Source organism: Camponotus vicinus, unplaced genomic scaffold, assembly GCF_025532165.1.
Source record: "Camponotus vicinus isolate PSW18456_S1 unplaced genomic scaffold, iyCamVici1.0 SCAF_13, whole genome shotgun sequence".
NCBI lineage: Eukaryota > Metazoa > Arthropoda > Insecta > Hymenoptera > Formicidae > Camponotus > Camponotus vicinus.
The window spans coordinates 8,014,406-8,026,987 of NW_028141949.1; the positions used below are offsets into that span (position 1 = coordinate 8,014,406).

Sequence of the window (12,582 nt, forward strand, 5' to 3'; positions counted from 1 at the left end):
ACTTTTGTCTGAAACATTTTTCTCTAAAATGCTTTGTTTCCGAAATAATTGCGTGCGTTAATTAAAATGGCTCACCCTGTATAACTGCAAACTTATATAAACCATATGAATCATGTAAAGCGAAATGTTATATATCAAGGTATTTCCTACACTTCAGACACAGGTTGGGTTAAGTTATATCTTCCAAAAGTGGAGTGCCCCCCGTAGGGGGGGCGGAACATGCGATGTCCACGCATACACTTTTCCATGCGAAGCGAGATTCCACATGGATTTGCGACTTTCCACGGAAAGCGAGGTTCAATCGGAACCTATGTGTCTAGTTTTTTAGTAGTGGAGCCCCCCGCAGGGGGGCGGAACCCACTGTGTCCACGCATACACTTTTCCATGCGAAGCGAGGTTCCACATAGGTTTGCGACTTTCCATGGAAAGCGAGGTTCAATCGGAACCTATGTGTCTGGTTTTTTAGTAGTGGAGCCCCCCGCAGGGGGGCGGAACTCACTGTGTCCACGCATACACTTTTCCATGCGAAGCGACGTTCCACATGGGTTTGTGACTTTCCACGCGAAGCGAGGTTCAATTCAATTAAAAATCTATGATAAGTGGTGTCTTATTTACCTTTTTTGTTATTGCATTTTTAATAATTTTTTAATAAAGAATGAGGGATGAATAAAATCTTTTAACCTTTAGAGGGCCGGGATTTGAGATCTTAAAACTTCCTTTGAAAATGGCTCAAACTTGTGTCTTATATCATGGGTTTACTATATACAAAGTTCCGATCATGGGTTGAGCCGATATATCGGCTTTCCGGCCCGCTAGGGTAAGGAAAAATTTTTGAATTTTCAATTTTGCAAAAAAGGCTTGTATAAGGGTTTTCGGGGTTGCTGAATACAACCCCGTAATGTCAAATTTCGAAAATTTTCACTTCTAACCTCATTATTATCCCGAAAAATGTGAAAAATTCAAATATCACAACTCTCCTTTAGCGTTATCAGGAGCTAACGACGCGGACGTAGAGAGTTTATGTAGCTCCTTTATTTTTTTGCAGGTTTTCTTTATTTTTTTTATTTTAATTTTTAAATTTTTTTAAAATTTTGTTACTAAAAATTTTTCAAGTTTTTTTAGAATTTTAAAATTATTTCCAATTAATTTCATATATTTATAAAGCATTTTTCATGGTAATATACCTTTCGTATGATAAATCTCAAAACAGGGTGTTACACATAGAGCATGATGGCAAACATTGCATTTATAAGAGGTTCGACGCCTAGTACCAATTATAGCACATAATTTACAATTACGCTGCATTTTTTTTGATTGAGCTTCGTTACAAATTTGCTTAGGAAAGTGACGACCAGTCAATGTGTGTGTATTTGCATGTATGTGTGTATTTGAGTCTGTTCTTTTCAGCTGCACTGCTGCACTAGTGCAATTAATTAGAGTGAAAGAAAGTATGTTTGTCTCTTTCTAACTTATTGCACTAGTGCAGCAGTGCAGCTGAAAAGAACAGACCCTTTGTGTGTATAAAAGTGTGTCTGCGTGTGTAAATGTGTGTTCATGTATGCTAGAGTGCTTGTATATGTCTTACATCTATGAGAAAATAATTTTCAGTTAGAGCCGATATATCGGTTTTCCGGCCCTCTAAAAGTTAAGTGTTATTCAGGATGATGACCTTAACAATATATGTTAAGGTCACAATGGTCTCGTTGATTGCGATATTTTACTTTTAGGTAAAAACTTTGGAAAAAATGATTTGCCGCGGCTGAAATTGTATGTGTTACATTATTTTGTTATCTATTTTCAGTACGCAAAAGGGCTGCCATGAACTCGAAGTGTTCCTTTCGGAACAATAGCCCATTCTTCTTAGAAATAATGGATGCAAAAATAAAAAGCATCTCAAAAATGGTTTAAGTGAAAATTCATTGATTTAATTTCTACTGAAATGGTTGCAATTTGTATTTCATTGCAATCATTTTCCGAAATGCAAAATAAATAAATGTCAAACATAATTTTATTACAATTTATTGATCTCGCAGTGTAACATAGTAGACGTTTTCATGGAAATAATAATAATCGATCATTTCGACAGCTAAAGTTGAAATATGTCGCAAATTTTTGTTTAAATCATTTTTGAGAGACTTTTAATTCTTACGTTATTCATAAAAAGAATGTATTAACGCAATACGTAGAGAAGCGAAAAAATATATAATGACAATGCTTTTGTAAATGTATGTGATAATTGAAATATCATATATAATAAAAAAGTCCCTTTCATGCTTCTTTCACTTTTTGTTGTTGTGTCTGAGTGATTGCGCAAAATCTGACACAACTGCTATTCGTAAAATATAATTTCTTCTCGTTTAAAAACTATTATAGCTTCAACATTCTTATATTAAGATCTTCGTCTTGAAATGTTCTAAGAATTTTGTATTAAGATTTTCATCTTAAAATGTTTTTGAATCACTAAGAGGAAGAATGACGGTTTCATGGCACTCTGTATATTTACTTTAATCAATGCAATAAACCAGAAACAATACTGTATTGTATTTTTGTTTTATGAAAAGAATTTATTATTTATTAATGAAAATGTATTTATTAATCATAAATATTTTAGATTAATTGCGTGACACTAACTACTTACAATCTGAAGGAAACATTCAATATAATAATAAATTTATTAATCGATTATAAGATAGAATTACGTAAGTTCGAAATCTTAAAACATTTAAGCCGTTTTCAGAAAATTATGTAAGAATATGAAGAATCAATTCCTTTTATAAGTTTCATTATGAATAATTTTTATAATAATTTTATTTTTATTCTTGTATAAATATTACAAATAAAGTATTTTCACGGATTCTTTTAAATTGTATCCAAATATAAATTTTATCGTGAATAGTTGCTCGAAAAAACTACTCGTAGACTTTTAAAAATATAATAGTGCAACATTATTCATCAATATAAAGTAATATTATGCTTAATATATGATATTTGAAATTTCGGTCTTACATATATATATATATATATATATACATGTATATATATATATATGTATATATATGTATATATATATATATATATATATATATATATATATATATATATATGTATAAAATTAATGTTAAATAATAATATAAAATATTAATATTAAAATTAATTAAATATTGTACATCTTTTGATTTTTATAATTTAATATATATGTATTACAATTATTTATGATATAAACGCTGTCATATGATCGAAATTATAATAAGTTGTATTTTTCGTGTACCGAGTACATATTATTTAAAAAAAAAGATTTAAATATTCTTATGTGTATGCTTAATATGTAAGAATGTAATTATGATTGTAATTAGTGTACCCCTCTCTGAAAGAATTTTTCTATATTCATTTTGTATTTCTAAAATTGTCAATCATTACAAATAACAATGTTCATACGAGTTTTTATCAAATTTTCTCACAAGTGTTTTTATTAAATTTTCTTAGAAGTTTTTTTCAACCTTCAAATTCCTTTTATGTCAATCAAGTACTTTTAGATCTTCTTATGTCAGATTTGTTTCGAAAAGTTAAATTTGAATTATAGAATCAAATAAATTTAGTTTTACAAAGTTAAAAAAAGAAAGAAGAATTTTGATTTCATTATTCTTATTTTATTCATTTATCACAATATTATTATAATTATACAATTATTTGTGAGAAAGAAAATATATTGTACAAAATAGAACAGATTATAGTGTAATTTTTATACTATAATTATTTTACATGAAACATTTAGAATTTTGCGAAATATTATTTATAAAGTTCAAAAGTAATTTTTGATATTACTAACTATATTATACTGGTATTTGATTTGTCGATTATTAAGATTTATCTATGATATATAGTCATAATAATAGTCATCGCAATCGTGAACGTTGCGAATATGTCATTAGGAACAAAATCGCTTTGCATATGTACATACATACATACGAAAGTCTAAAAATTGAAAAATTCAAACAAAAAATTATCACAATTCTAATATATGATTATCATACATCAGAATTGATTCTGTACCAATTTTATTTAAACTGATCGCAATCGAAACCATGCATCAACATTGTATTAAAAAGTGTTATTAGATTTTTCATTACGGCTTTATTTCCTGAGATATTTTAATCGAAAGTTTATTTGACTTAATAAAATCCAAATAAGCTACTTGGAAGCGTTTCGACGTATCGAAAGCAGTGACTCCCAACGGATTTATTTCTTTTATGTACTTGACATTGCGATGCTACCGCGTCGCTTGAAAAAATATTAAATTCGAGGAAAAAATGAATAAACAAATGAATGTCATAAGGTACTTTTACAATACTTTTATTGAATAACTAGACAGAGTACAAAGCACGAATTATAAGTATGCCATTTGTGCATTTTAACTGGTCTATTATTTTAGTTATTATATTATATAATTATATTATTATTATTATAGAATATGAATACGTACTTTTTTTATACTATACGTATTTTCTTTTTAGTTTACAAAAATATGTAAAAATAAATAAAAAATTATTGGTCTTAAAGATTTTTATAATAATTTTCGAAATAATTCTCTTTCAAATACTGTAAAGACCTAAATACTTTTCTAAGAAAAGGGGATTAAAATATATTATACAATTTCTTGATTGCTTAGACTCATGTTACGAGAAAAATTACGTTAAATTTAAAAATACTATGTATCTATTTGATTATACATCAAATCTTGATTATATTTATATACTAAGGAAACAGTCATACATGACATTATGATTTATTTACATGACATTGGCTATAACGTACCAGTTATCGAGTTTGTTAGTTTCCAATGATCTTTAGGAATGGTAAGATCGCGAGTATGCATACAGGGTGTTCCGAAACTAACGTTTGATATTTTAAAAGCAGATTCTCTGGCCAATTTAAAAACGATTTTTCCTCAGCGAAAATGTCGAGGGAGATCACTATTTTTTGCATATTCCCAATTTTTGTCATCATGTATCTTTCTAACTAAGCCTTAAATTAAAATTCTATTAAAGTAAACTGTACCTAAAATTAACTAAAGAATGTGACTTTATTAATATTTTATTCCCATAAGCCTTAGTTTGCGAAAAACCTTTTATTTTCAATCGTTTATAACTCGAAAACTATTAGTGCCGCGACATTTTCGCTGAGGAAAAATCGTTTTTAAATTGGCCAGAGAATCTGCCTTTAAAATATCAAGTGTTAGTTTCGGGACTTGTATATTTGGAGAACGTTAACAGCTTGTGATAATACTGTGCTATTATTTTCAACAAATAACTATATCTTAATCTATCACAATTTCAATATAATAAGGTAAGTTACTGAACAAAAAGCATTTATACACCTATGAAAATGCAAAATGTATATAGAAAATATAATTTAAATTAGTATAAGAAGCAAGAGTTTGACGGACACAATTTTTCTTCTACAATTCATCTTTTTCAATGAATTAATGTGTTTGAGCGAAAGCGCGAGATAGGCTGGGAAGCGAGCGCGGCACGAGAGAATACAGAACGATAAGTCTCGATATAAGTAATACTATGTACAAGTTCTTTATTCTATCTCACAAATATAAAGTTTTAATATATTTACAGTCTTAATTACTAATGAAACAAAAAGGATCGAAAATTCGAGCTGAGTTCTTTAATCCGCAAGCAACGGAGAGAATTGATTAATTCCGCGAGCAACGGAAAGCACGTTTTTTCAAATTCGGAGAGCTAAATGAGCGCGTCGGGGACTTTTCGACAAAAGGCCTAGCGCTCTCCGATCGCGTCAATTTATACTCAAGCCCTTCTCGAAAGATCCAGATTTTTCAAGCACTCGACAGTTACTGAGATACCGTTTAAAATTTGACGATCTAACGTGTCTTGTTATTATTAGATCTTTCGAGAAGGGCGAGCGTTGTTTTCGGATTTGCAGTGACAAAGAGATCTTTCGCTATCGGCTGCCAGGGGCGCCGAATTAAAGATCGGGCCCTCGACTCTCTTTTCAATCGAGTATAATTACATTTATGAGTGTTAATTTTTTTTCCAATGCTCGACGAATCTCGAACAAATGAAATTATTAATAAAATGTGGATGACTTCAAAAAATGCAACATTTTGTATTAATTTTGAATTTAAATAATTTTAAATCTAAAATTCATAAAAAAACTTTTTTCATGAGTTAAAATTATAATATATTTTATATATATTAAAAAGGAAAAAAGAAAGACATTTCATAATATTGGCAATTATTTAGTGAAACTTTATCTTCTATAAGTTACAATATGACAAACAAAATAGAATCTATACATCTATATGTTTCCGAAAATTATGTTAAATGTAATGCGTGTTATTATAAATTATAAACAATAAATTATAAAATACTTGACAAATATTAATTTTTCTTGTTAATAAAAATATGTTAAAACATGAAGAAAACAATCGCTAGATATTAATCTGTACTTGATTTTTTATTTGAATCTGATAGTTTATAAGGCGATATTTAAAGAAAGAGATGGACTAAACTAGTTGTGACTAACTTGTTTTCATAAAATTTTTAATAATAAAAATGCTATATATACAGGGTGGACCATTTTAACCTTTAATGGAGAATAACTCGAAAACCAAGCCCGGGAGAGAAAAATGTTTCAGACAAAAGTTGTTTGGTTTCGAGGGGGCCATAAGATGGTATTATTGGTTTAACCTTGAAGAGTTATTTGAAGGTCACATGAAGGTCACCTTCAATTTCTTAAATGGAACCTACTATTTGTCATTGCATATTCTTGTAGCTTATCTCGAGAGCTTTCCAAAACACTGTAATTAAGTACCTTTTCGTTAAGTACTTTTTGAGTTATGAGGCTTGAAATAATTTCTTAATTTTACATAAACCATAAAATATCTTGTAAAATATTCATTTTTCGGTTATCTTACCTTAATACTTTTACGTACAAAATAATGAGAGGAATCAACTGGTGTAAAGAAAACACATAGTTGTTTTTAAGAAAAAATATGTAATTTGCAATTAACAATTCCATATTTTTTCTTAAAAACAACTATGTGTTTTCTTTACACCAATTGATTCCTCTCATTATTTTGTACATAAAAGTATTAAGGTAAGATAATCGAAAAATGAATATTTTACAAGATATTTTACGGTTTATGTAAAATTAAGAAATTATTTCAAGCCTCATAACTCAAAAAGTACTTAACGAAAAGGTACTTAATTATAGTGTTTTGGAAAGCTCTCGAGATAAGCTACAAGAATATGTAATGACAAATAGTAGGTTCCATTTAAGAAATTGAAGGTGACCTTCATGTGACCTTCAAATAACTCTTCAAGGTCAAACAAATGGTACCATCTTATGGCCCCCTCGAAACCATACAACTTTTGTCTGAAACATTTTTGTTTGCTGGGCTTAGTTTTTGAGATATTTTACTGTCCAAGTTAAAATGGGACACCCTGTATATATATATATATATATACATATATATATATATATATATATATATATATATATATATATGTATATGTATATTAATTATAAGTTTATTATATTTTATTTATAGAGAATACATTGTTGTAATATTAATTGATATTATTAATCATGTATATTCTGAGGAACAACTTAATCAGATAATTTTGCTTGAATAATGTATTACAGCTTATCAGTATTATAATAAATATTAAGTGATTTACTAATTGTTAAATTTATTTATAAATATTGCAAAAATCTTAATCAGAATAATTTTTTTGGACTAATAATTATACTAAAAATACAAAATTATATTACATTTGATTTTTGCAAAGATAACACGCAAGATTAAATTATTAATCATTAACAAAAGAATACTGAAATTTGTTTCAGATAAAAAAAGTTTGTTTTTACTAAAGGAGAAACTACTGAACATACTTCAGTCCAAGAGATATTTTTTGATAAATTTGATAAAATATTAAAGATAAAATTCTTGAAAGTAAATATCTTTATTTATCTATTTATATATTTATTTACATATTTATTTAATAATACTTCCTATTATTAAATATTCTTATTTTTGCTTTTATGTCATATATACAGGGTGTCTAAAATATATATTCCACCGCAAATATACAAATAGATCTTATTATCTTACTAAATTGAATTAAAAAGTCCTATACCATTTTGAAATTTGCCGCGCGCTATTAACGGATTGACTAATCTCTTTTAGTTAATTTCTCATTAATTATTGCGAATATCGCAAAAAACGATTTTAAACGACTTTTCTACTCAGTTTACTCCGCTTTACACGAAAGGTTAAGCTATTATCACCGAATACCCTGTATATGTATGTGTCCTAAAACTGTACTTTCTCATAATGGTAAATTCTTTAGAATATTTCAAGACGCGAAAATCCTAATATAAAAATGTCAATGATATAATATAATGATATAGTTTTTAAACGGAAGCGATTACAGCCGTGATATTTTTTATTAAGATTTTCATCTTGAAATGTTCTAAAAAATCTGCTATTAAGAGAAAATAGATTTTAAGACTGTATATTTATTTTAATCATGCAATAAATCGGAAACATTACTGCTTATATTTTTGTTTTATGAAAAAAGAATTTATTATTTATTAATGATAACATACTTATTCATCAATATATAATTATTTTAGATTAATTGCGTGACATCAATTTTCTACGTCTATTAAGCTAGCATGCCAACATGGGCACAATGACATAAAACGTACAAAATATTTAGTGCTCTTTATGTGCTAATTTATTGCTCTAATCCTGATTTTATTGCTCTAGCCGTTTAGCGAGAAATTATATTTATGCTTACGTTTAAAAAAGTTAGAATGCCCATTAAAAAAAATAATGATAAAAGAATAATAAAAAGAAAGCACTTATACTATAATTTAGTGCTAATTATGTGCTTACAATATACACTAGTTTAAATTTCTATACGTTACTCTTTACACCGGAAACAACCTCAAAATGTACGTCATACAAGAGAGAAGTACCAAAAATAATAACGATTTCGAAAATTTCTTTACACTATAATTTAGTGCTAATTATGTGCTTACGATATATACTAGTTTCAATTTTGGTTCGCTATTTTTTACATCGGAAACAATCTCAAAATGTACGTCATACAAGAGAGAAGTACCAAAAATAATAATGATTTCGAAAATTTCTTTACACTATAATTTAGTGCTAATTATGTTCTTACAATATATACTAGTTTCAATTTCGGTATGCTACTCTTTACACCGGGAGCAACCTCAAAATGTACGTTATACAAGAGAGAAGTACCAAAAATAACAATTTCAAAAATTTTTCGATCGAAATCTGTTTTATGATTATATCGCTCCATCTTTACTTGCGATAAACAATTCCTACATTACATATGTCTTCTTTGTGTTTATCGTGCACTTTCCTACAAAATATATTTTATGCTGATGATTTTTGTGCTGCATCCCTTATAAAAATGTTTTAGACGAAAATTGTATCGTTTAAAGGAGAACAAATAATGTTAAAATCAATTTTTTAAAAAGTTGATTTTTCAAGATCCCATAAGGTCATCGCCATTTATTAAAATAGAATTTTATTTTTTTAATTAATATGATATTCTTCTAGTTATTCTGCATATAAGTATTAAGATAGTTATCAAGTATTAATATAGTTATCGAAAAATCAATAGTTTACAAGATATTATATAGTTTATTTTTGCACATTTTGACAATATAAAGTATCTCGTAAGCTATTCTCTTTTTAGTAACTGTATCTTAATACTTTTATGCGCAGAATAATGAGATGAATCAATTGGTGTAAAGAAAACAGAATTGTTTTTCAAAAACTGTGCAATTTGCAATGTGCAACTACACTCTTTTTTTAAATGCAATTATGTGTTTTCTTAAGATATTCCAGTGTCTCAATTTAAATCACTCATCCTCTATATTAGGCAATTTTAATTGTTTTGCGGCTATGTCTCTGTTATATTGTTAAGTGAGACGAAGAAGAATCTAAAGAGAATAGTCAGAGCCTCCGTCTTTGTGCACATTGCGTTGTATACACAGGTATATACACGTACATACACTAACGTCACAGTATTACTACGAGGTATGGACTAGGTAAATAAGACATATAATATAAGTAAAAAATAGGCGACATAAGTTATATGAACGATTGATGTAAATGTAAGGGAAGTAACGATATGATTTCCTCTCGATGTGTATGAAACTTACTAGCTACGAGTATAAATATATACAGGGTGACCCATTTTAACTTAGGCAGCCAAATAACTCGAAAAATAAGCAAGATAGAGAAAAATGTTTTAGACAAAAGTTGTATGGTTTCGAGGGGGCCATAAGATGGTATCATTGGTTTGACCTTGAAGAGTCATTTGAAGGTCACGTGAAGGTCACTTCAATTTTTTTAAATGGAACATCCTATATATTTTTGTACATTCTTGTAGCTCATCTCGAGAGCTTTCCAAAACACTATAATTAAGTACATTTTCGTTAAGTACTTTTTGAGTTATGAGGCTTGAAATAATTTCTTAATTTTACATAAACCGTAAAATATCTTGTAAAATATTCATTTTTCGATTACCTTACCTTAATAGTTTTATGTACAAAATAATGAGAGGAATCAATTGGTGTAAAGAAAACACATAGTTGTTTCGAAGAAAAAATATGTAATTTGCAATTAACAATTCCATATTTTTTCTTAAAAACAACTATGTGTTTTCTTTACACCAATTGATTCCTCTCATTATTTTGTACATAAAAGTATTAAGGTAAGATAATCGAAAAATGAATATTTTACAAGATATTTTACGGTTTATGTAAAATTAAGAAATTATTTCAAGCATCATAACTCAAAAAGTACTTAACGGAAAGGTACTTAATTATAGTGTTTTGGAAAGCTCTCGAAATAAGCTACAAGAATGTACAAAAATATATAGGGTATTCCATTTAAAAAAATTGAAGTGACCTTCACGTGACCTTCAAATGACTCTTCAAGGTCAAACCAATGATACCATCTTATGGCCCCCTCGAAACCATACAACTTTTGTCTAAAACATTTTTCTCTATCTTGCTTATTTTTCGAGTTATTTGGCTGCCTAAGTTAAAATGGGTCACCCTGTATAGATGTTCGTTCACGAATTCTTTTAAATAGCATTTAGATATAAATTTTATCGTAAAAAGTTATTTGAAAAAATTATTCATTCAGACTTCTAAAGATATAATAGTGCAAATAACACTATTCGTCTATAGATGTAAAGCCACATTATGCTTAATATGTAAGAAATTTGAAATGTTGTACTATTTTTTAATATCATTGTTGTAATTATAATCTTCTAATAATGAACACAAACAACACATATACTTTATAATTTTATGCAAATATAACACAACAGAACACAATTCATAACTTTGTCAACTGTATGTTGACATTGACATAGAGTCTTTCAAATTAAATGTGAGCTTTAACTTTTTTAGTACAAATACAACTTTTATAGCACATACACATACACACACATTTGCGTGTGTGCGCATTATATATTGTGCATATTGTATATTATATATATATATATATATATATATATATATATATATATATATATAATATACTATATATAAATTATAAGATATAATAATGTTCTATAAAGATTATGTAATATTAAATGCATACACATATATCACTGTGTTCTTAATAATTTTATACAATATAAAGTAATAAAATATCAAAATTAATTAAATATTGTACATCTTTTGATTTTTATAAATTCTATTACATGTTACAATAATTTATGACATATATACGCTATATCATATTTTTGTTATTTCAATATTTCTCAATTTTTAAATATAAAATTATAATAATATTTTTCGTGTACCTAACACATAACATTTAAAAATAAAATTTAAATAGTCTTATGTATATGCTGGACTAATATGTAAGAATGTAATTGTAATTGTAATTAGTGTATCTCTTGAAGAATTTTTTTATATTTATTCTATATTCATTTTATATTTCTAAAACTGTCAATCATTACAGATATCAATGCTCATACGAGTTTTTATTTTCTCCCCAGTATTTTTATCAAATTTTCTTACAAGTTTTTCTCAACCTTTAAGTTTCTTTTAATCGAGTACTTTCAGATAATCTTCTTATGTCAGATTTGTTTCCAAAAGTTAAATTTGAATTACAGAATCAAATAAATCTAATTTTACAAAAGAAAGAAGAATTTTGGTTTCATTATTTTTATTTTATTTATTGATCATAATGTTATTGTAATTATATAATAATAATTGTGAGTATAATAATTGTGAGAAAGAAAATATATTGTACAATATATAAAATATATTGTACAGTATAATAATTGTGTAAAATATATTGTACAGTATAATAATTGTGAGAAAGAAAATATATTGTACAAAATAGAAAAGGTTATAGTGTAATTTGTATACTATAATTATTTTGCATGAAACATTATTTAGAATTTTGCGAAATATTATTTATAAAGTTTAAAAGTAATTTTTGATATTGCTAACTATACTGTACTTAGTTAATAAGATTAA

At 27.1% G+C, this 12,582-nt stretch overlaps 1 pseudogene across 1 annotated transcript in view; it reads left to right on the top strand.

The window, feature by feature from the left end:
* Positions 1-12,582, top strand: part of LOC145964077 (F-box only protein 21-like) — a 365,010-nt pseudogene that overhangs the window by 268,493 nt on the left and 83,935 nt on the right. The window lies entirely within an intron of this gene.